We start from the raw sequence: 26,489 nt of genomic DNA, 5'->3' as shown, positions 1-26,489 counted from the left end.
TGGTTATCCTCCTAATCCTTTTCCAAATAATCCAAATAATCAACGACCTATCAATTATGATGCAAATCAGAAACAACACTACAACCATCAGAACCCTCATCATAGGTATAATAACAAAGGAAAGGGTATGGTGGCTAACTCTATGAGCCTATCTTGTGATGCAAGTGGAGGTCAAGATGACAATTCTGACTACCAATTTGATGCCTCTGGAAACAATAAGATAAATCTCACCAAAGAGCAGTATGGACAGGTTGCTCACCTGCTGAAACAATTTCAAAGTTGCAGCACTATGGAGGACCAGAATGATATGCAGATGACATGTGCATATGGAGCTGTGAACTTTGCAGGTATCCTTACTTGCTCTTCCTCTATTGACTTTGAAAAACTTTCATGTGAGTGCTTCAAAACAAGGACTGACTTATGGATACTAGACTCAGGTGTTTCTCATAACATGACCTTTGACAAAGATCACCTTGTAAACATGATAACCTTACCTTATCCTCTCTTAGTTAGATTGCCAAATGTATATAGAGTTAAGGTCACATAAATAAGTAATGTAAAACTTACTCCCAAGATCACTCTGTACAAAGTACTTTATGCTCCCTCTTTCAAATACAACTTAATTTCCATCAGCTCTCTGTCAGAACATCTTAAGTGTGTTGTTTCTTTCTATGACACCTCTTGTCTAATGCAGGCCCCTTTAATTAAGAGACCTCTCGAGATTGGTAAAGCACATGACCAATTCCAGTTCTAGTCATTCGAAGAACTTTAATTATGTATTTCTTTTCCTAGTGCCTATGTGTTTCTTCTCCATGTTCTATTGTAATGAATTCCATTTCCATTAATAATAAGGACAACGTTGAAGATATTTCCAGTTCTTCTATTTCCTTTCCTGCTATTAATACGGATTTATTGTGGCACTACAGACTTGGACATGTCCCTTTTGTAAAAATGAATAACATATCCTATATACCTGTAGTTTTCTCACCTAAACAACCCTTTTTCTACCTTATTTGTCCCATAGTAAGACAATCAAGACTACCTTCTCCACCTAAGTCCCACAACAACACTAACATTTTTGATATACTGCATGTTGATTTGTGGGGTCCCTACCAAACGACCACACATGACAACTTCAAATACTTCATCACCTTGGTAGATGACTTTAGCTAGTCTACTTGGACACACCTACTTAGTAGCAAAAGTAATGTCGTGCATGTTATTAAGGCTTTTGTCACCATGGTTGAGGACCAATTTAAAACCACTATCAAAACAATAAAATCAGACAATGGCCTTGAATTCACCAACAATGAGTCAGCTTTGTTTTTCCAATCCAAATGAATTCTTCACCAAAAGTCTTGTCCATACACTCCACAACAAAATGGGGTAGTTGAAAGAAAACACAAATACATTCTTGAGACAACAATGGCCTTTCTTTTCCAGACAGAGCTTTCAATAAAGTACTGGGGTGAATGTATACTAACCTCAACCTATCTAATAAATAGATTACCCTCTGCTCCTCTAAATAACAAGTGCCCTTATGAAGTACCGCATAAGGACAAACCTCTCCACTCTCATTTGAAGAGTTTTGGCTGCCTCTGTTACCCTACAATTCCTAAACCCCACAGAACCATATTTGACCCAAAGGCTACTCCACATGTTTTTATTAGATATCCTTTGGGTACAAAAGGTTACAAAGTGTTAAGTATTGCCACCAAGAAAATCAATGTCTCAAGGGATGTTGTTTTTCATGAAACCATCTTTTCGTTTGCCATGACCAGTGATACCACTAATTTCCCCTCTTCTCCTTTCCACTTAGTTTTTCCTAATGACCACTCCATAAATTTTCATGACAACAGTCCTACTTCTGTACAAAGTGATCTGGGAACTGTCAGTGACATTAACCAACCTTTGTCACCTATACTCTCAACTCCACATCCATCACCTTCAATTGACCCTCCAAACGCCTCTCATGCTAACACTCCACACCCAATTTCTCCCACACTTAGGAAATCACATAGGACATATAAAGTACCTCAGTATTTGTCTGACTATGTGCACACATTACCACCTTCCAATTCCTTTACACATCCCTCTTTCCTTAATACCCATTTTCCTTTAAACACTACATTTTTAGCTCCTGACAGTCAGTACCTTGTGATGAATGTTTCTCATGATTGTGAGCCTAGTTCATATGAGGAGGAAACTATGGATCCTTTCTGGAAAGCAACTGTAACGACCCAAAAAATGATAGGTTAAACTAGAGCCTAAACGTGAGGGTTAATGTCAAGAGTTAAGGGGTTTAGTGGTTAAACGTTAAAGTACGTACTAGACCCCGTAGTTAAAAGTACCTTCTAAGGGTTGGTTGAGGGTTGCAAGGTCAAGAGCCAAGCTAAAAGGGGCAAGCCTAAGCCAAAGGCCAAGGCTGCCCCAAGCTTCGCCAAACACTGCCCAAGAACCACAACAACTTTCACGACCTGTGGTCTTGACCACAGTCCGTGAAAGGGGTCGTGAAGGTCCCTTAGGCATGTGTGAGACCTGACATTGAGGCCTAGCCACTGCCTAGGAACCACGACAACTACCATGACTCGTGATCTTGACCACGGATCGTAGGAGGCCTCGTGGAATTGCCTTGGCACTGTGGGAGACAAGGGTGCATAAGACACATTTTAGCCACTGCCTACCATCACCACGAGGGTCTTCACGACCCGTGGTAACCACCACGAGCCGTGGTTCCACCTGTGGTTGGCAAAGCACTGTGCTTGTTAGGCTGCCCAAGGGAGGCTCTCCTTCACGAGCCACTTCACGGCTCGTGGTGAAGGCCACAGACCGTGGGAAGGCTCGTGGGATAGCCTTCACCACTTGGGAGCCTTGCCAAGTAGAGGAGGCTACTTCCTAAGGGACCACGGGAACCACCACGAGACGTGACCCCCTTCTCGATCCACCAAGTTGGGCGTGGTCCTTGACGGGGCTGCCCAAATTAGGGAGTTTTAAGTAATTTCCCTTTTATTAATTATTATGTGGGGTTGCTTTTAATTGTTTTATATCACTAGTATGTATAGTTTTCAGTCCTAAAACAAGTCATGTACTCCTTATTTCACCAAATCAACCAAAGAGTTCCTCCTTTCAAAAATTCTCTCTAAACTCAAGGAAGAAGAAGGGAGCCATTAAAGCTAGGGTTTGTGGATTCAAGGTGTTTCTTCCTCAAATTTCGTGAGGAATCTATAGCATGGTATGTTAGTCTTCATCCTTGTTTAACTTTTTATTCAAGGAGCCAATTCCAAAGGCGATTTCAAGTTACCAAAAACCTGGGGTTTTACTCAATCTCATGGGCTCTTTCACCAAATATTTTCAAATGGTTATTAATGACATATTATGATTGTATTACTATTTAATTGATTATTTATGATGAAAATACTCTATGAACCCATAAATTCTCTCAATTTTCTAAATTGTTCTTTTATGAAGTGGGTTTGATGATTATGAAAGCTTATGAATGGAATATGTATAAATTGATTTGGGTTATTGAATTGTATCATTATGCATGCCTTAATTATAGTGAATTGTTGGTGTGTTGATGATTTGGGATTCATGGCCTTGAAGGCATAGTATGAGGAATTGAGTTATTATCATGATATCTTGTATATGAATTCGAATCCAATAAAGTTAATGTGATCATGTTTATAATGTAATTGTGTTATGATTGAATGTTATTTCTCTATTAACACTTATGAATGATGATGAACTATGTGAAGGGTGATTCTCACCCACACACTCATGAATGACTAATGAATGAGGTTTCTATGATTATGTTAATGATGATGGGTTGATTGGAAGGCTATTCTCAATTGTAATCTAATGAATGATAATGACATGTTGTGAAAGGACTTTCTCATAATATGGGATTTTTAGTTGAAAGGCTATTCTCATCTTTGAATTTATTGGCTATCTAATGAATGAATGTTGGGTTTGAGATGGATGTTCATCCGGTAGTTGAGGCGGGGTATCTTGCAACAATATTTTATCCCATAATAATGAATGTTATATATTCCGTGGGGAATAATGCTAAGAACCGAGAGGATATGAAATGAGATGGATGCTCATCCGGAAGTTGAGGCGGGGTATCTAGTAACAATCTCTTGGGATGGATGCTCATCCGTGAGTTGAGATGGGGTATCTAGAAGAAATCTCCCTATCCCATAACTATGTTCCCACATAGGTCTAACTAGTGGATCCACTTAAGCTATAAAACATTGGTCCTACCTTAGGCAAGTATGAATCCTTTTATCCGGTGAGGATGACATTGGGATTCCATAAATTACTCACATGGTCTATGTTGGTTAAGGCTTACCCCCACAAGGAATGTTAATGCACTATGGCTTCTTAAGAATGCACTACTTAGTGTGGGTGGTGGTATGGGACGCCATCTATGAATTGCACAAGTAGGCTTTGAGAGAGGTTATGTGTGTTCCTTTATAATGTTAAGTGTAATGAATGTGCTCTTATGATGATGTTAATAAGAATGTTGGTTTAATGTCAAATGAATGAAGGTGTTCTTATTGAAGCTAACGAGGAATGTTGACTTATGTCTTTAATGTAATGATGCATGTTATACTTGGATTGTATTATGAGTTACTTCCTTGTTATGACTTATGGTGTATGCATGTGCCTTGCCTATGGTGACTTCAAAGGAGTACTTAGTGTGAATAGTAGCATGGGATTCTACTTGCACATTGCACATGTATGACTTATGGTTGTCTTAGGTGAAGGTTTTTATGTTATGTTATGGATTATGTAATGTTTATGTCTCTTATGTATGAGTATTGTGTAAGGATGGAAAGGTTAAATGGTAAGTTCGCTTTTAGTGACCTTAAGGTGGTACTTTGGTGTGGATGGTGGTATGAGACGCTATTCATACATTGCACAAAGTATAGCTTGAGGGTTACTTGAGGTGAAGGCTTAATGCGAAGGTATTGGTTTATGTGTGATTATGTTCTAATGTGGTTAAATGACTTGTATGTTGGTTATGGTTGAATATTATGCCTCTTATGCTTATGTTCATGAAGTTTTATCAAAACGGCATATATCATGATTTTCAAACAAAATGTCCATTTTAAGCATGCTTTTGCATGACTATCATACTTAGCACTTAATTGTGCTAACCCATTATTATTTGTTTACTACAAGTGTAAGTTCCGACAATTGAGTGGGTTTCTCTAGTGAAGCTTGGATTTGAGTTCCCCAAGACTAATTGGTATGTCCTCATAGATCGAGGACAAGTGTTTTGATGTTTCCTTTCTTTTCATGTAATAGACTATTGTTAAGACTTCGATCGTAAAGGGTCGTGACCCTATTTTGTTTCAAGCATGTTGTTTAGATGGCCATGTGAGACGATAGACTTCCACTTGCTTTTAATGTTTTCGACTGTTGGATTTATAAAAGAAAAGTTTTAAATTCTGCACTATTTCTAAGTATCTTATGCAATGAATATGCTATGAGGCTTGTATGAGACCTTTCGGGGTCAAGTACGCCGTGTCGCTTCCGGGTGTAGACTCGGGTCGTGAGAACAACTATGACACAAGAGTTCACTGCATTGCATGATAACAAACCTGGACCCTAAAACCTTTACCAGTTGACAAAAAGGTCATTGTATATAGATGGGTTTATAAAATCAAACACAAGGTAGATGGGAGTGTGGAAACATACAAAGATAGATTGGTGGTAAAAGGTTGCACTCAACATCATGGCATCAATTACACAGAAACATTTTCTTCCGTCGTCAAGATGACAACTGTAAGGACACTGGTTGCTATTGCTGCAAAGAAACAATGGAATATTTACCAACTTGATGTCAATAATGCATTCCTTCATGGAGACTTACATGAGGAAGTGTATATGGATATGCCTCATGGTTTGACTATTCCTCAGAAAGGTTTAGTATGCATGTAAACTTAACAAGTCATTGTATGGACTGAAGCAAGCCAGTCGATAGTGGTATGAAAAGTTGATTGAGGCTCTAAACACATGAGGCTACACTCACTCTCTATATGACTATTCCTTGTTTCATAGAAAGAAAGGCACTTCTATTGTATTCCTAGGTGAAATGTTGATGATATTATTCTTACACGAATAAACATTGATGAGATAAATGAACTTAAACACTTCCTTCATCATCAATTTAAAATTAAAGATCTTGGTAGATTGCATTATTTTTTGGGTTTAGAAATTCTATACAAAACAGATGGGATTCTCATCTCTCAAAGGAAGTTTGTTTTGGACCTTCTCAAAGAGTTCAATTGTGACCATCTTGATCCATTAACTTCTCCCCTTGATCCCAATGTTAAGTTACGAGCTCATGAAGGAAAAATATTGGATGATCCTACTTACTACAGAAAGTTGGTTGGCAAATTGATTTTTCTTACCAATACCAGACTTGATCTAGAATATAGTGTACAACTTCTCAGCCAGTTTATGCAGGATCCCGGGGAACCTCATTTATGTGCTGCTTTTCACATGATCAGGTATCTCAAGAAGGATCCTACCCTAGGTGTTTTCATGTCCTATCCTCCATATTTCAGAGTGAATGCTTACTGTGATTCTGATTGGGCTGCTTGCCCTGACTCAAGGAAATCAGTCACTGGTTACATTGTGCTGCTAGGAGAAAGATCTATTAGTTGGAAATCTAAGAAGAAAGAAACAATTTCCCTCTCTTCGGCTGAAGCTGAGTATAGGTCACTGAGAAAAGTAGTGGGAGAACTGGTCTGGTTACAAAGGTTGTTTGTGGAATTAACTATGCCTAGCCATAGGGCCTTTCCTCTACATTGTGATAGTCAAGCAACTATTCACATTACCAAGAATTCGGTGCTCCATGAATGTACGAAACACATAGAAGTGAATTGTCATTTTGTGAGAACAAATCTTCAAGAAGGGCTCCTCACACTGCATCACATCGGCACTGCTGATCAGTTAGCAGATATTCTCACAAAGGCCCTTACTAGAGTAAAACATTGCGCCTTGTTGGACAAGTTGGCTCTGCATTCCTCACCTCCAACTTGAGGGGGGTGGGGTATTGAGATTATAGTTTTAAAGTATTGATTAGTTGTTGTAGTTCGTTACTAGTCCAATAGTTAGTTACAAGTTGCCAACTGTCAAGTTAGTTATTTTTGTTGGTTAGGCTTCTAGATAGTTTGATCCATATTGTATAAATAACGTTGTGTATTGCATTCTGTAAATCAATCAAATTGAATCAGTTTGAATTCCACAAAATCATCTCTCTACTTCTCTCGATCTGAGCTCCAATCCTTCAATGGAGTTTTTCACTTCCCAAAGCCTATGATCTTAACACTTACTAATATGTAAGTGCCAATAAATAGGCAGGTCATGGTCAACATGTCTGCTTGACACTTTAAGGATATTTTTGTAATTTTTTTAAATAATTTTTTCGTTTTAATTAATTTATTTTATTTTTTATTCTTTTTTATTTATTTAAAAATTGTGTTTATATATATAAAAGACTAGTTTACTGTTGTAGTTGATAGGTGGTCTTCTCTATGTTGATTTTGTTCCTTTCCTGAGTAGTCTCAAATTCTTGATTTTGGTTTGCTTGATTTGCTATTTTGAGGTTGATCTTCTTTTCCTTTTTGATGTCTGCTAGATTGATATTGGTAATCAATCTCTTTGATTTTGTGTAACTAGTTGACATATGTACAATTCCTTCTTTTCCCACAATCAAAATGGAGATTTGTCATTATGTAAAATATCTCAGAATCTAACAAACTGTTGTAGACCTTTTTTCTCAAATAAGTAGGATCCAACATGAAAAACGTATTTCTAGTATTATTAAATATTTATCAAATAAAAAAATATATCATTTTCTTGGGCAAAGGGGGATTCAGGATTTTGAGTCTCCAGGTGCCAAGTAGGTTCATCGGTTAAATCAATTTTAGACTTCAGTCGAATTATTTGTCTTTTCGGTCTATGAAAAATCAATTAACAAAATATGAAAAATAATAAGATGACAATTTATGTATTATATATACTACAAATTCTTTGCGCATGAGTCATGCTAATCTTCTCCACATTGTTTCAATTTTATCAGATGTCTCCAAAGGAGCAAGGTTTATCGTTTTAATTTAGATGCACTTGTTGAAAGTCGAATTCAAGACCGATAACGGAAGATTTTTTTCTCACGTAATATTTGGGAAAAATCTTTTTAGCTCAACTAATTCACTATTTGAACTCTTACCTTACCATTTTCCCTTCCCTACCTCTATATATAAATACAAATTTGCACCCCACATTTGATTGAGATCATAAAGTAAACAAAGTTAAAAATTTCAATTATACTATTAATATCATAAATATTCATCATTCATTTATAATTGTCCTAGACAAGTTTTCATATCTAAAAACGATCAACGGTGATTTGTATTTACAAATAGATCACGTTTTATGTAACATGCTAGTCAAACTTATACTTATAAATTACTCCATATTAAGACAACAACTATTAGAAACAAACAAAAAAAGAAAATAATGTTCCGCTGTCAAATTAAGGGAGCAAGTTAAAATTGGAAATTTAAAAACTGCCAGGGCCTCAGCGAGATTCGACATCGCGACTTCCGCATTAGTATATGACCCTTAAGCCAGCTGCACCACAAGGCATTTTGGGTCCCTGGGTGGCACGTTTAGTATTTGTAATTTTATTGTAGATATATACCTATATATACTAGACTTTCCGTCGAAGCCGGTGGGTGGCGTGACACCCCCACGAACCTTAGTAGATTCGCCCCTGTTCTTGGGAATGACTGAAAATGAAAATATATCATATAAATTAGGACAAATCAGTAGTATTTTTTATGGGTTTTCAAATTTACAAATTTTATTTCAAAAAACTCAATATTTTTTTCATTTAAATTTACGGTCTAAATTTAAAATTTCAATAATATTACATAAATTAGAACAGAAAAAATATTTATTTACTCTGAAAAAGATTAATATGTACCAATTTTGCTTTAGGGTCTTTAATTAAATGATTAAAACATTGTTCCATTAAATGTTTCTCCTAAATAAACTAAGGGGGTTTTTGGTTGAGTGTATTAACAAAAATAATGTGTGTATTCACTTTATATATTAGTAATATCTTGTTTGGTATAGTTTTTCATGCAATGCATTAGTTACACACACTATTGTGTATTAAGGTGTATATTATAAATATCACGAATTTAAAGATATTAGTAATGCAAGAGATTTTAATGCATGCATTAGCAAAATTAAAGACCCCAAAATTTTATTTTTACATCTTTTTCACTATAATTGTGAAGAGTGTCTTTGTAAATAAATATTTGTATGAAATAAATGCTATATTTAATACACCAAACTAAATCATACACAAAAAATTATATATATATATATATATATATATATATATATACATAATTAATACGAACATTATTAAAATAAATATTATTAATACATTTTATTTAGTATTATTCTTATGAGTTTTACCGAACGAACCCTAACCATATTGTCCAACCAGTACCACCACACAAATAATTCTATCAGCTTCTATCACACAACTATCACGGCCGGCCTAAAGGTAAGGAAATAAAGCCTTTGCCTTAGGCCCCAAATATTTAAAGCCTCATAGTTACTTAAAATATTATATATATCACATAATTTAGCTATTGTTAATAGTTTTCTTTTAGAAAAAAAAAAACTAGTTTAATTGAGGTTGTACATATGAGTAGGGTGATGTGAGTGAGAAAATAACGTTGATTTTATTTTTCATCAAATTAAAAGTATATTTTCTTAAAGCATTTTGTTTGCTTAATTTTCTACTTATCAATATCATCATTATTATTCTATGTTATTTTTATTACTCCCTCTGTCAACATTTTTGTTTTTCGAGAGTCAAATAGTTTAAGTTTGATTGGAAATTTACGCATAGAATCTTCAAATATTTTGAAATGAAATTTATATATTTATAAACAACGTAAATAGTAATACAAGTCACAATAACTAACAATTCAAAATATTTAAAAGATATATATGTAAAGTTACGGTCAAAGATAGACTTGTTTGAATATCGAAATTTGAAAAGTGTCACATAAATTGAGATGAAGGGAGTATTTCTCATGTCAATATTATAGTGGTGCACACTTACGCCTTCTAGTTAACAATATTACTTACTCTTTTATTTATGTGATAAAAATTAGCTCGCAATCATATTTAACTCAAAATCTCATATATAATAGTTCATTTGTGGTACCATATCTGTTCATCATAAAGACTTATCTTTTAAAGAAAATCCTACCATCTTCCTTTTTGAAGAAAATCATAATTCATGTATTATATGTCTTACATGTAAAAATCGTAAGACTCATAGAATACGATCAATAATGAACACATAAAAATTTTCATAGGAGTTATCATGCGTTTCGTAGTGAATTTACATGAACAAAAAGTATAGTTTAATTTTATATTTAGCCCTACTGGACTATAATATTGTAGAGGAAACTTTATGAGGGTTTTTTAATAAACGTAGCCTAAGAAAGAATATTAGTGTTACATATTTTATTTTGTTCAAATACGAATACAAATTTGAACTTTGACGAAAAATGTCCAACAATCCTACGCTTAAAGTTGTTGAGAAGGACTTTATTTTGTACACCATATTAAATCTTATGGTCTTAAATTAAAGATGTATGTAATGTATCAAATGTACCTTTTAAATATTATAGTCTTAAACATATCATAAGGGTAAAGAGTTACTAAATATACAAAACAATATTCTTTTTTAAAACAAATTAAAAGAAACAAATATATTAAAACCAAAAGAGTGAAATAATAAGCTATAGAATAGAGTTTTCACTGAATTAGTGGTGTACTGGTGTATATGAATTAATTTCTAAACTAATTGCTCGAGGAAAATGGCCACAACTGCCACCTAACTTTCGGCTGGAGATTTTATGAACTCATTCAGCTGAACCTTTATTGAAAAATTTAATAGTTATGAATTTCAATTTTATCATTTAGAGCTAATATATATTTTTCTATAAAATAACTTATATATACTTTTATAGTTATAAAAGTGACTCACATATATCTTTACTGTTCCAAAAATGCCTCACATATATCTTTACTGTTCCAAAAATGCCTCACATATACCCCTGCCATTATAAAACTGAAAGAAAATAATTTTTAAATTAACTTTTGATTTTTAATTTTTCAAAAAAATCATTTATTTGATTTTTTCACACATAAATTAATTTCCGACTTCTTTGATTATTATTATTATTATTATTATATGACTTTCTTAATTTATTTTATTTTTTAAAATAAAAAAATAAGAGAAATAAAAAGAAAAAAATGGAAAACTTTTTGTTTTAAGTAGCCAAAGGAAACAACTGAATTTTTTCCTTTTTTTCTTGAGTTATACTTTAAAAAATACGTTTATTATAAGAATCTAAAATTTAGCCAGAAGATAATTTTTCAGAATTTTCAAAAAAACAAAAAAAAACAATAAAGGAGTTCATTTTTTCCCTTTCACATTACTCACAAAAAATAAATGATAACTCTAATTTATATGCCTGATCAAACACAATTCTAATTTTTAAATATAATTTTTTCTTTAAAAATATAAATACTTGTTTTCAACTTTTATTATAATGTTACCAGACACCCGCCAAGTAGATTTAGGTATAATTTAGGGTTTTCACGGGTCAATTTGAATCGATTATTAGTAAAAATAAAATCAAATTGATTTGATCGATTTTTAAATTATCAAAATCAAATCAATTCAAATAATAATACATATTTATCGGTTTGATTGTCATCGACAATTCAGTTATTCGATTAACAACTATACACAATTTTTAAAAATATGATTCATTCAACAAAAGGATAAAATACAACGATTCATTCAAAACAAAAAATAGTTAGAACAAGTAACATTATAGAACTTTTGATCATTGAATTTATTGTAAATAAAGTTTCAAATTTCACCATTTTGGCCTAGAAAGAAGAGACAATGACATTCCTAGTTCTACCAAGAATTGCCATGACACTCATATACATGAAATCAATAAGATAAATGTTTTTTATCTTGGACGTTTTTGTTTTCATAAATAAATTAAAGTAAATTTTGATGAAAATATATAATATATTTAAAACTGTTTATAAAAATAATATATTATGAATGTAATGATAAAACATATGTATATAGTTTATCGGTCCTGTTTGATTATTTATTTGATATTTTGAACAACGTCAACCAAACAAAATCAAATATTATAGATTTTTAAAAATTTAAAACCAAAATAAATCTTTCACTCATAAAAAATCAATTTATTTAAGGGAAAATTGTATGAAATAGCAAATTATTAATTCAAATTATATGCTATAGCCATAGTTTATTTTATTTGTAATTCGCAACAAACATCTCATTTTTTTGCCATCTGATTCGATATACAATTAGTCATTTTCGGTATACAATTAGCCATTTTATACATTTCGATATAAAATGTATAAAATGCATTTGTGTTTGTATAAAGCGAAAGAAAAGTGTATATACAAATACAAATACATATATTTTCGTCCTATACACTTATAATTATACAAATACATATCTTATTATACAAATTACAATGTATAAATGAATTTATTCAAAATTGAACAATTTGTATAAAATTGGATGTATCTAGCGAATTATACAAATCAAAAGCTACATAGCAAACATAAAATTTGCTATGGAGCGCAATTATGCAAACTATAACTATAACATACAAATATAATTTTTATGTTTGCTTTATGTGAAAGTTGCTCATTTATTTAATGAATTTATTTCAATTTGAATCAAATTTTATTCCAACCGTGAATTGCCTTCAAGTATAGCTATGGATATTCACAATTTAAATAACGCGTCCAGTTTCCGTGGAAAGGTGCGTGGGACAAGTGGTGGGGAAGAAAACACCTAACCGATGAGTTGGTACTTGGCAATCAAGAGTACTTCTTGTTGCCTCATAAAGTGGAAAGATGCATGTATGATTATGAATGATCAAAATTGCTCTTTTTTTTTTCTTCTAAAAATATTTATGATGTTTAAATATCGGGAGTTAAATTAAATGAATACTATTTAATATTTTAGTACGTGTGTATTTTATTTACATATTAATATGAGAAAAATCATAATTTATAGCATTTAAAAAATATATTTTAATTATTTAAATTTGAATTTTAATATAAAGTTATTTAATTTACTTGGCAATCAATTAGGAAGTGCAATTTGGGGTAGTTCTTTCCTATAAGAATACTTCTTATTGTCTCATAAAGTGGAAAGGTGCATGTATGATTATGATTGATCAAAATTGCTCAATTTTTTCCTTTCTAAAAATATTTATGATTTTTAAGTTTTGAGGGTTAAATTACATGAATATTATTTAATATTTTAGTATGCGTGTATTTTATTTACATATTAATATGATAAAAATCACAATTTATAGCATTTTCATATATTTTTAATTATTTAAATTTGAATTTTAATATAAAGTTATCTAATTGGTACTTGTCAATCAATCAGGAAGTGCAATTTGGGGGCATAATACATATATTGGACCTTAAACTTGGCTTCAAATTTTAACTTTGACCTCCAACTTTCAAAGTGCACAAATAGACACTTTAACTATCCAACCTTTTAATAAATAAACACGCGTGTCTTACCTGGCAAAACGCGTGACGTGCACGCATTTTGCGCGAGTGAGAAGTAATTTTTAGGCACACAACAGTGAAAAAAATGCTGAAATGACAACTCTACCCTTAATTAATTAATTTTTTTTGTTCTAAAATGGACGTGTAAAGTGTTTAATTAGTTGGCAGCCATTGAGTGGCTCACTAATACACGTGGCAGCGATTGCATTTCACGCTCTTGGCTCCAAAAATCGCGTGTTTATTTATTAAAAGGTTGGATAGTTAAAGTGCTTGTTTGTGCACTATGAAAGTTGGAGGTCAAAGTTAAAATTTGAAGCCAAGTTTAAGGTCAAATATATGTATTATGCCGCAATTTGGGGTTGTGCTTTCCTATAGGCATAATACATAAACATGACCCTTAACTTGGCTTCAACGGACAACTATGCCCTCCAACTTTGAGTGTGCACAAATAGGCACTTAAACTTGTATAAAATTGAACAAATAGACACACGTGTACTACATGACATAATACATGTAGGACGCCACATAGGACACAATTTTCATGTAAGGTGCCATGTAGGACGAATTTGTCTATTTGTTCAATTTTATACAAGTTTAAGTGTCTACTTGTGCACACCCAAAGTTAAAGATCATAGTTGCCAGCTAATGCCAAGTTAAGGGTCATGTTTATGTATTATGTCTTTGCTATGAGAGTACTTCTTGTTGCCTCATAAAGTGGGAAGATGCATGCATGATTATGATTGATCAAAATTGCTCTTTTTTTCCTTCTAAAAATATTTATGATGTAAGATCGTATTTGAGATTAAAGTTTAAGGTGAAGTTATAAGTTAAAGCAAAAGGAAGTAAGATTTAGAAAATGAAATAAAATAAGTGAGTTGCTTGCTTGACTTAACTAAGCTAGTAGGTGACAAGTAGGTGCATTTCCTACTTTGACTTATTGACCAGCCCAAAGGACCAAGTAGGTGCATCACCTACTAAGACTCTTTTGACCACGTTATTGGGCCAAGTATACTACCACCTACTTGCATTAATCTGGCCCAAGTTGAGTAGAAGAATAAGGGGAAAATGGACAGCCAAATCCCAATATTCTTAAGTCCAAAAAGGGCCAAGTGAAATATCCAAGTAGGAGGATCACCTACTTGATAAATTATTATCCAAAATGAGTGAGAAGGTCGGCCAAAGCAGGTCCACTTAAGAGGGATTGATATCAACTTTTTCCAACTATTTTTACTTTGACAAAAATCTGGTTTGTAGAGCTTTATCTCTTCCCTCTCTTAGCTTTATATAGCAACCATTAAATACCATTAGGGATCTTGAATATAATAGAGTTCAAGTTGTTGGAGGGTATAAATTAAGACAAGTTGAGGAGGACAACTTTTACATTGAAAAATCCAAGTCTTAGCAAGTGGTAGTTCTGCTAGCAAGGTAAGCTACTACAATTTTCTCCCCCTCTTGTGCTTGAGTTAATTAGGACATTTGGTATGTGTTAGTGAGTTGAAAATTGTTCCTTTTACATGGTGTAATGTGGGGGAGGATGTTCTAGTGGTTAGTGAATGTTGGGACAACCATGAAGGGGAGCTCCCTTTAAATTCAATTATGAGATTGTTTGAGCATTTTAAAAGTAATGTTAGCTCTTCAAGTGTTGGTGATCAAAAACCGTGATTCATATTTCTTCTATTACATTATTATGTTTAGGGACTTTTATGTATATTATGATAAGGGATGTGACTGGATGTTTGGAGAAGTTATGAACACGTTAAATGACTTAAATATTACAAGGTGTGGGGATACATCACTTAACTGGGTGTTACATGGACTTGCTTCCCACCACACATTTGTATATTAATGTATATGTTTTCCACTGCCCATGGAGTTTTGGGGAGGACCTGATACGAAAGTTGTACAGTATATAGATGTGATTAAAGGGAAAGGGAAGTAAAGAAAAAAATGCCTGCTAGATAAATTGCATGTTTACTGCTTAGTTACTAATTTAGTGAGATCAAGTAGCTCGAATTGGTTGATTAACTACTAATACTAGTCTTACAACTTTTTTGTTATAGATTAGTAATATGAAGAGAATGAGCTTAAGTCATACTTTTTGAATTGTATAGCAAGGTATGTAAGACTATTCTATTCCATATTCCTTGGAATAAAATCTCATATTTGCGATTAATAACAACGAAGTGAATTTCCTAAGTTCTATTCCTAGTAAAGGAAACATAGTGGCAGCGTACGATCTCCAATATGGATAACAATATTTTCCCCTCTTCTTAGCATGTCAAATTACTTCATTATATGTTCATTGCTCTACATTTGTGTAATTATCCTCCTCGTATGTGCTAGTATAGAAATGGTATTTGCCAAAGCAAGCTTGGTTAATTTTCCCTATAGTCAATTGTGTCATTTAAGCTCATAAATAATACATTGATGTTATAGAGATCTTTACGTTATTGTTACTGCCTTGAAGTTATTATTCTCATGTCTTCTACTATTGGTCTGTAGTTCTAAATCTCAAAAATGATTATGACCACCAAAACAATTATCTCAAAGATTAAACAAACTAAGTGAAGCAATCTGTATAATTATAGGTGGCAGCCCAGGGGCAAATGCTTAGCATGGGTCGATCGCAATTGGTATAGAAGGGTGGCAGCTCAGGAGCGAAAGGCTAGCATAGGCCTATCCCAATATGTGTAATTATGAGGACAAATTCGCAGGGGTTAAAATGCCTAGCATGGGTCATCCTATTCTACCACTGATCAACTAGTCATTTGTATCACATGACTTATAAAGATTATAACACACATGCTAGTAAAGAAAAGAATGTAACATACATGATTCCACAAGAGTAAACAAAAGTGGCTTTCTGTTATGATCTATGCACTTATATATTGATACTTGATTTCATTTGAGCCCTTATTTTACATGTGTTACTGCCTTACATATTCAGTACATTTTTTTGTATTGATGTCCCTTGCGGGAGATGCTGCATTTCATGTTGCAGGCACAGGTTCTCAACTACTAGTAGACCTCATTAGTAAGATCACATGTACTCAACTGATATTGGTGAAGCTCCAAGTTGATTCGGGGCTTACTGAGTCTTTGACACTTATTTTATTATTGTATGATAGTTAAGGGTAAGTCGGGACCTTGTCTCGCCCTAAACTAAGATTTTCTATCTTTTAGAGGCTTTGTAGGCTCTTTGTTGCATTTCATATTTTCTTTTGTGTGAAGTGTATCTCATGTTCACATATTTCTTTCTTGGTTGTTGTAGGCTTTGATTACAAATCTGTCGGTGGTGGTGCTTGTTATTGTTGTTGAAAGTGTTTCCAAAACTATTCTTTTGAAGGCTCATTGTTGATTTCTTTTGTAAGGTACATTTTTCTCTTTTTCTAAACCTTTCTTCTTTACTGATGTGTTTTTGAAAATATTCCAAGTATTTGTCTCAATTTTGTGGTCATTTGTTTTGGTATGTTTTTAATCTACTTTTACTGGCCATTTTTAAGAGGTAACTATTGGTTGCGATCTTTTATTGTGTTTCATCGGTTTTTGAACAATGGTATGAGCATCGTAAAATGTTGAACTATCACTCACTATCAAAACTTTGATGTGTTCAATATAGGTAATAACAAAATGCACAACTATAACAAAATTTAAATGCTACAAATAAAAAAATATCAAATAATTCACTTTTTTTTCTTTAGTCTTTACATACTCTTCTATTAATATAGTTAGATTTGATGGTAGAACTTCTCTAACCTTTGTTTATAATTTTATAAATTTGTTATGAACCTTCTTTGTATATCCAGTTCATAACCACAAACGTAGAAACTATTTGGTCTTTTACTATTGATGTTTAGAATATACATGCAAATAATTTTTAAATATAATACGTATATAACTATATGCACCTATTGTGTATGAATCTATAACTCTAAAAGTCAATATCTAATTAGTACTACTTTGTTGTTATACTAATGTATTATTATATCCATTTTACATGCACGGAGATAATGGCGCCTAATAAACAATGGATGTAACTCATTAAAGATAGACTTTCTATTGGTTATATAGATGGGGTGGAGACTTTCTTGGATTATGCTTTTACAAAATTAGGAGAACCACAGTTGATACGTTGTCCATGTAATAAATATAGTAATCCAACTTCTAGAACATGTGTTGTAGTTAGGTCACATTTAATAGTACATGAGATAATACGAAGTTATACTCTTTGGTATTACCATGGGGAGATGTCAAGTGAAGAACAATAAAATTTTGAAAAAATAGATGATAATGACATTGAAGAAGATGATGGTGAGGATGTAATAGATAGTTTGCTGAGAGATTTGTACCCCGATTTTAATGGAGATAATATGAATAATAGTGCTAATGATTTGCTGGAGCAGGAACCAAATGATGAAGCAAAAAGATTTTATAGGCTATTGAAAGATCTTGATCTACCATTATATGAAAGAGCAAAAGTTTCTAAGCTTTCTACTTTGGTTAAATTGCTTCACCTTAAAAGTATTGGTCATTTGTGTAATGAGTCATTTACGATGTTGTTGATGTTTTGGAAAGATGATTTATTGTTGGATGGAACAAACTTGTCGGATTCATATTATGAGGCAAAGAAGGTAATTCGAGATCTTGGGCTTTCTTGTAAGAAGATTGATGCATGTAAGAATGATTGAATGTTTTATTGGAAAAATGATAATTGTCTTTAATCTTTCAAAGTTTGTGGTGCATCTAGATGGAAGGATGGTAAACATAGTGGGGAAACAAAATTGAAAAATGGAAAAAAGATACCATGCAAGATTTTACGTTATTTTCCTTTAAAGCCAAGGCTTCAAAGATTAATTATGTGCTCAAAGACATCGCATTTGATGTCATGGCATCATGACAAAAGAGTTGATGAAATAATGAGGCATCCAACTGATTTAATGGCATGGAAAAATTTTGATGAGCTTCACCCATCCTTTACTGCTGAGCCTCGTGATGTATGACTTAGACTTGCTAGTGATGGTTTTCAACAATTTGGAATGTCGAAAACTCCGTACAACATTTGGCCCGTGGTACTTATTCCCTATAATTTGCCACCTTGGCTTTGCATGAAGTAAGAGAACTTTATTTTGTCAATGCTTATACCTGGTCCTGAGAGTCCAGGTGATGCAATTGATGTCTCTCTGCAACCTTTGATAGAGGAGTTGAATGAATTATGGGAAAGTGGAGTCGAGACATTCGATGCATCCACTAGAAAGAATTTTACGTTACATGCATCTTTGTTGTGGACCATTAATGACTTTCCAGAATATGCAAATTTATTTGGATGGAGTACAAAAGGAAAATTGGCTTGCCTATGTTGCAATAAAAAGACACACTATACAAGGGTAAAAAATGGCCAAAAACAGTGTTATATGGGCCATAGACGGTATCTTCCTCTTAATCACAAATGGAGAAATGATAAAGCGCCATTTGATAACACTATTGAGCATAGGCTACCGCCTGAAATGTTGTCTGGTGATGATATACTTGATCAGGTTGCTGATTTAGATGGGTTGCCATTAACAAAGGATCCACAGAAGAAGATTAAAATATAACACAAGAAAAGGGGTGATAATTGCAATAAGAAGATTATATTCTTTGATCTTCCATATTCGAAAACCTTATTGTTGCGACATAATCTTGATGTGATCCACATTGAAAAGAGTATATGTTACAGTATTTTGGGGAAAATCATAGATGTCAAAGGTAAAACAAAAGACACCTTGAGTACTCGGTTGGATTTACAACAAATGAAAATACGAAAATAATTGCATCCAATACAAAATGTAGATAAATATGAGTTGCCAAGAGCATGTTACACATTATCTGATGAAGATAAGCAGAAGTTTTACAAAATTTTGAAGAATTTAAAGGTCCCAGATGGATTTTCCTCAAATATTTCTCAATGTGTCAACTTGAAGGAGAAAAAAAATTCAAGATTAAAAAGTCATGATTGTCATATAATTTTACAACATTTACTCTCTCTTGCCATGCGTGGTATGCTTTGCAAATCTGTGTCTGAACCACTTATTGAGTTGTCTATTTTTTTCAAAGTGCTTGGAGCAAAATGTTTGAGCATAGAGGAGTTGGAACAAATAGAAGCTCAAATACCAAAAACATTGTGCAAGTTAGAAAAGGTGTTTCCTCCTGCATTTTTTTATGTCATGGTGCACTTGTCTATTCATCTACCTGATGAAGCTAAGATTGCCGGACCAATTCAATATCGATGGATGTATCCAATAGAGAGATACCTACACTTTTTATAGTGTTTTATTGGTAATATGGCTCACCTGAAGGTTCGATTGTAGAGGAATATTTAGCAGTTGAATGTATGACTTTATGTTCAAGGTATTTGAATACAATAAAGACAAAGTTTAATTGTCAGGAGAGAAATTATGATGGTGCTGTAATTGAATCTGAGGGTGGTTTGACAATATTTTGTGAATCTGGAAAAAGTTTAAAGGGTAGCACACCAAACAAACTTGATTCAAACGATATAGAGGCCGCACATTTTTATATTTTGAAGAACTGTGATGAAATTCAACCATCTCTCGAGTAAGTATTGATTTAATCTAATAAATTATAATACTGTGTCTATATGATTAATTTAAAATAACATGTAAAACTTCAATTCTTTGTTAGAGAATTTTCACAAATTTATAGTGATACCTCTCAACAATGTTCAGATGTGGAGTGGAATAGAAAATCCATTAGTTGGTTACAAAAAAAGGTGAGTAGAAATTAATCAGTTTTCTTAAATCAAGTATGTTCATATTGTTTTCTAAAAAGTTGTTTGATGTGTTTAGGTTGTAGTATTATACAAACATGATGATAATAAGAGAATGGAAGATTTACTATCTTTACCACGTGGCCCTATGCCATATGTCACAAGATTCAGAGGTCATATTGTTAATGGATACAGGTTTCATGTGAAAGAGTATGATCAATATTTCAAAACTCAAAATTGTGGAGTGGTTGTAGTAGGTGAGACCGGTGAAGAGCAAAACCATATGGATTACTATGGCGAGTTAACCGAGGTTCTTGAATTATAATTTGTTGGGGCAAGAAGAGTGATTTTATTCCGATGTATGTGGTTTGATGTGTATGATAAAAAGAGGGGAGTTAAAATGGATGAATATGGCTTTATAAGTGTTAACCGTCGGCGATATTTGAAAATAAATGAGCCATTTGCATTAGCTAGCCAAGCATCACAAGTATTTTATGTTATCGATCATTCCAATAAATGTTGGCACATAGTGCAAAAGGTTCAACCTCGTGGTTCTTTTGATAATTTGTAAAAAAAGGATGATGACTTAGAAGAGTTAGATAACTCAACACAAGTGAAAAGAAAAAGAACTCATTAAGGTTTGGAGCTTTCTCATGCTTTCTTTTACCTTATTAATTTTTTATTGTAATGATTCTTTATAGTATTTCTATGAAAATTTGTTTGATGCACTTGGTCTTTAATGTTTCCTTGATTTTACTATAGTAGTAATGGTTCATGCAAGGAACATATGTTATATGTACATGTGTCTCTTTTCTGGATGTGTTTTCAATTAACATTTCTTCTTATGAAAAACTTCCTAACCTATTTGAACTTTTGTTTGGAAGACTTTGCTCTTATTTTTTTTTGTAATATTTAGGTTGACGTGAATCCCTTAAAAACTCTGAAGTTTGAAATGTGACAAGCTTCAAAAATTCCCAACCATGAACTCATTCAGCCAGGTGCCTTTGCAAAGGGATTAGGTCAAAGTTTGAAAGCTATGAGCACTATCAGAGTTAATGATGAACAAAGGACTCCAGTTGCCAAAAATAGAAGTTACTATACAACAACTTCTAAGTTGAATAATCTAGGAGATAATAGTTTACATGTGCATCCTTGTTTTGAAGAAAAGGAATACAATGCTACCCTCCATCAAGAAGCTAAAATGAATCAATACACTTTGACCAGTGATGCAAGGGGTCAGGGACAAAGCTTAAGGATTAATGCTGAAAAAAGTACTATTATTAGCGACAATAGAAATACTACAACAACTTCTAGTCGAAATAAGCCAGCAAATAAAAGTATCCATGTGCCTCCTGATTTTATCCAATGGAAGACAATGACACCCTCTTTCTAGAAACGGAAGTGACTCAAGATACTCAAAGAAGTGATCATTTGCAAAAGAGTTAGTCTAGTTAATCTGTTTGTTCAAGAAATTCTTCTTAGCTTTTCTCTACCTAAAATCCTTTGTATTCTTTTTATTACTAATGGGAATAAACTTCTTATTTTTGTTGACTTCCATCAAAATATGCAGGTCCATTTGAATATGATAAGTCCAAAAAAGTGATTGAAGTGCCTCGAGTTGCCCAAAGAAGTGATACTACTATGTTTTTTTGTGCAATTTCTTTTTGTTAGATGAATTGAAGTCTTGTTTTCTTTTTATTTGCACTTAAATTTGCAGGCCCGTTTGAATCTAGAAAAGTAAACAAAGTGGTTGGACTGGCTCAAGGCTCTTAGGGAAATCAAACTAGTAAGTATTTTGTTGTTGTTACATGTAAAGCAGCAAAAAGATTATCTATGACTCGCTTCCCTAGGAAATAGATATGTTAGCATATGCTAGGATTTTCAGTAACAAGGACCTTCGAGATAAGGGCAATTTTAGTAGTTATTTGTCGTAGTAACTCTCCATTCCGGAAGAATTGCTATCCTAATTTAGCAACATCTTTCTTAGATGTTGTTCATTCCCCTTTTTGTATCACATTTTGTTTTTTGGCAACTTAAGGCCCGATATCTTACAATAGTCACTAACATTAATCTTTGATATCTCTATTAGTGTGAAGATTTAATTTTACTTTAGTCAAACTAAGAAGATGTGAGTGGAAAGGTATCTGTCAATCTTATATTAAACGATAACGTTGTTATCTCTCATGCTGAAAGAAGAAGTAACTTTTAGAACCTTGAAAATAAATAAATATTATTTGTGGAGCCTGATTTATATTGCTCAAGTACAAATTAAAATGTTTACATATGAGAGTTCATTTAAATTATAGTCCTCTTATACTCATTCTATCTCGTGGAATGGATGCAGTTGTGTTGTGAAATCACATGGATAAAAGAAATATAGTTGTGGGGATTCTCACATTTGTTTTGCCTGCTTTTTCTAGTTTTCCCTTGGTTTGGAACTGTGGATTGGTACCTCTCAAAGGTGAAGGAAATTTAGTTACCCGATTGCATGGTATTTTGGATATTCTGTCTTACAATCTTATAGACAACCAGACCATAGTATACATTAACAATTTCAAAACTTGACACCTAAAACGTAACTACTAGATCATTCTCCAGGTTCATTTGATTATTTAGCACTAATGATCAATTTATATCAAAGAGCATAATTGACTTGCTTTAAACTTTGCAGGTCTAGCTAGATATGATAAGGGAGAAAAAATGACTGAAGTGTATCGATATGTTCAAAGAAGTGATACTCGTATATTACTTTCTTTTGTATAATTCGTTGTTGTTAGTTGGCTTGAAGTTTTATTTTGTTTTAATATTATAATTTGCAGGTCTATTAAAGTATAAAAAGGCAAAAAAAAGTGATTTAAGTGGCTGAAGATGCTACGAGAAATGAAACAAGTGTGTATTTTCTTCCATGTGATATTTTCTTTTCTTGACGATACTGGTAAAATAGCCAAAAAGTTATTTTTCCTATATATTTGACATCTGATGCTTCATTATGTTTTTTTCACTAGTCCTAACCATATTAACCTCCACCGATTCTTGATTCATCAATTGTGATTTTCTGAATGAAAGTTTCTAAAAATTAAAAGTCTCTGATTTGGGATCTTAAGCTTTCCAATATTTATTTCACTGCTAGTTGCCCCTTTATATGTCACATTTTTTTTGGCAACTTGAGGTCTTATCTCTTGCAATGGGCAATGTTCTGCCTGCTTTGTCTAGTTGTCACTTGGTTTGAAACTGTGTTGTGGAATCACATGGATAAACGAATTATAGTTGTGGGGATTCTCACATGTGTAGTGTCTGCTTTGTCTAATTGTCCCTTGGTTTGGAACTGTGGATTGGTACCTCTCAAAGGTAAAGGAAATTTAGTGACCCGATAGCATGGTATTTTGGATATTCTGTCTTACAATCTTATAGAGACCCATGGTATACATTAATAATTTCAAAACTTGACACATAAAACATAACTACTGGATCATTCTCCACATTCTTTTGATTATTTAGTGCTAATGATCAATTTATGTCAAAGAGCATAGTTGACTTACTTTAAACTTTGTAGGTCCAGTTGGATATGATAAGGCAGAAAAAATGACTGAAGTGTATGAAAATGTTCAGAGAAGTGATACTAGTATATATTACTTTCTTTTGTGTAATTCTTTGTTCTTGTTAGTTGGCTTAAAGTTTTATTTTGTTTTAATATTATAATTTGCAGGTCTATTAAGGTCTAAAAATGCAAAAAAAAAATGATAGAAGTGGCTGAAGATGCTACGAGAAGTGAAACTAGTATGTATTTTTCTTCTGTGTGATATATTCTTTTCTTGATGTTACTGGTAAAATAGCCGAAAATTTATTTTTCTAATTTATTTGACATTTGATGCTTCATTATGTTTTTTTCTCACTAGTCCTAACCATATTAACCTCCACCGATTCTTGATTCATCAATTGTGATTTTCTGAATGGAAGTTTCTAAAAAATTGAAAGTCACTAATTTGGGATCTTAAGCTTTCCAATATTTATTTCACTGCTAGTTGCCCCTTTCTGTATCACATTTTTTTGGAAACTTGAGGCCTTATCTCTTGCAATGGGCAATGTTCTGCCCATTTTTTCTAGTTGTCACTTGGTTTGGAACTGTGAATGTGTACTAAAAGCATATAAAATGTTATTTTGCATATTTGGTCTTATAGATCTAAAAAGACCAGACCATTGTATACAATAATAATTTTAAAGGTTGACACCTAAAACTTAACTACTGGAGTATTCTCCAGATTCTTTTGATGGTTAAACACTAAAGATCAAAATTATATCACAGAGCATAGTTGACTTACTTTAAATTTTGCAGGTCCATGTGAATATGATAGGACAAACAAGGTGAGGGGAACAAACATTTGTAAGAAAGTTTTGCGATGAAGTCATGGAGAAAAGTTAAAAGTCACTTTCTATCAAAATCGTGTCGTTGAGCCGAATCACACTTCATTTACGAGACACTTGGGCTTGCTAGTTCATGATCGTAATATGTGCCCATTGCGGGTACACTCATGGATGGATATTGAAGAGCATAAGCTTGAGCATATGTGGGCAACTGTTACAGTAAGAATTACAACATTACTCTCTTTTATTTTCGCTGACTTGATACCGTTGCTACTATGACAACAATATTTTCCCCTCTTCTTCTTGGTGTTTTTTTAGAGTATACTATGGTGTTGCCTCTGTTTAGACCTTAGTATGGTCTTTGTTTTAGAATAGCTATTACCAAACAAACAAAAAATCCCCCTCTTCAATCTTACTATTCACTCTCTATTTAGTTTCGTAATCCATTCACACTCGGTGTTGAGGAATTTCGACTACCCTGTTAAACATAGACAACAATTTGCATCTTGCACCTGCATGTTCAGTCTTATCATTCTAGTCTTCGTAAGCAGCTTGTTCTAGTTTGTCAACCAGAGGATAAATTTTATTATGCTTTGGTTGCATAACTTTTGTCCAAGTATGATATGCTTCCCAAAGACTGGTTGGACCCTATAACTCATGTTGGCTAATTACGTACGTTTCACTCTTTGTCAACTTGTACTTTCTCTTTTGGTACTAATCAACCATCCCAATTTTTAGAGACGTTAACTTTCTCTAGTACCAACAACAATCTGTAGGTGGTATATGATCTCATATATTGCCATATTACTTCATATACACTGCATGTGTCCATGTTACCCAGAGGATGTCTAGCTATTCTGAAACCTTCCATATAGTAGTTTGCCAAAAGAAGCTTTATTCCATTTCATACATCCCTTAACTTTTAGTCCTAAAAATTATATATGGGAGGCACACCTTATCCCAAGAATCAAAGGTGTCTTTCTCTGATCTGCAGTACCTTCCCATACAAAGTTCTTACATAGTTGACATGTAAGATCAACCCTTCAATCCATTAATCAAGAACATTAACTTGCAATCAAAGGTGTCTTTCTCTGATTCTGATGATATTTTTCTCTATTTCAGGAAAAGTTTGACTGTGATAACATGAATGATCAAAGAGATAATGTTTTGCAACATATGAGAAAGCTTTGGAACAATTGGAGAGGATCGTTGCACAAGAATATGAAATCCAAGTCATTGCACGAGGTTCTAAAAGATGTGCGATAGGAGTAGACAAGAGTGATTGGGAATGGTTGGTCAAGGAACATTTTTTATCTGATAGTTTAAGGTATGATTGCATAGCTATTGATTAATATCATTTTATTTCCAAGTCACATATGATTACTGTTTTGGAATAGTTCTTTTGATTAAATGATTTCATTTGTGATCAAGAGGATGCAAAGTAGTTACAAAAGTTAATTTAAGAATAAAAATAGAATCATTAAACAAGCTTGTGATAATTTCAGCTTGTGTTGTTAATGCAGGAATCAAGTACAAGAAACACAATCAACAGGTCTAAGTTGTGTATGCCTCATCGTACGGGTAGCAAGCCTATAAGAGAGATTATTTACGAACTGGTAAATAAATCATGAAACCCTACAAGGAAACCTCCTTT

At 33.1% G+C, this 26,489-nt stretch overlaps 1 protein-coding gene and 1 non-coding gene across 3 annotated transcripts in view; both read right to left on the bottom strand.

Annotated features, from left to right (window-relative positions):
• Positions 1 to 26,489, bottom strand: part of LOC125823741 (ABC transporter I family member 6, chloroplastic) — a 377,846-nt gene that overhangs the window by 94,931 nt on the left and 256,426 nt on the right. The gene's annotated exons all lie outside the window — the stretch shown is intronic.
• LOC125823785 (U6 spliceosomal RNA) lies at positions 8,017 to 8,115 on the bottom strand. Its single transcript, XR_007442725.1, has one exon. It is a non-coding gene; the product is annotated as a U6 spliceosomal RNA (small nuclear RNA).

The sequence above is a fragment of the Solanum verrucosum genome, unplaced genomic scaffold (genome assembly GCF_900185275.1).
Source record: "Solanum verrucosum unplaced genomic scaffold, falcon-dt-bn FXZP01000093.1, whole genome shotgun sequence".
Lineage (NCBI taxonomy): Eukaryota > Viridiplantae > Streptophyta > Magnoliopsida > Solanales > Solanaceae > Solanum > Solanum verrucosum.
Note: the sequence above shows the minus strand (reverse complement) of the source record. Positions and strands in the feature narration are given on the sequence as shown.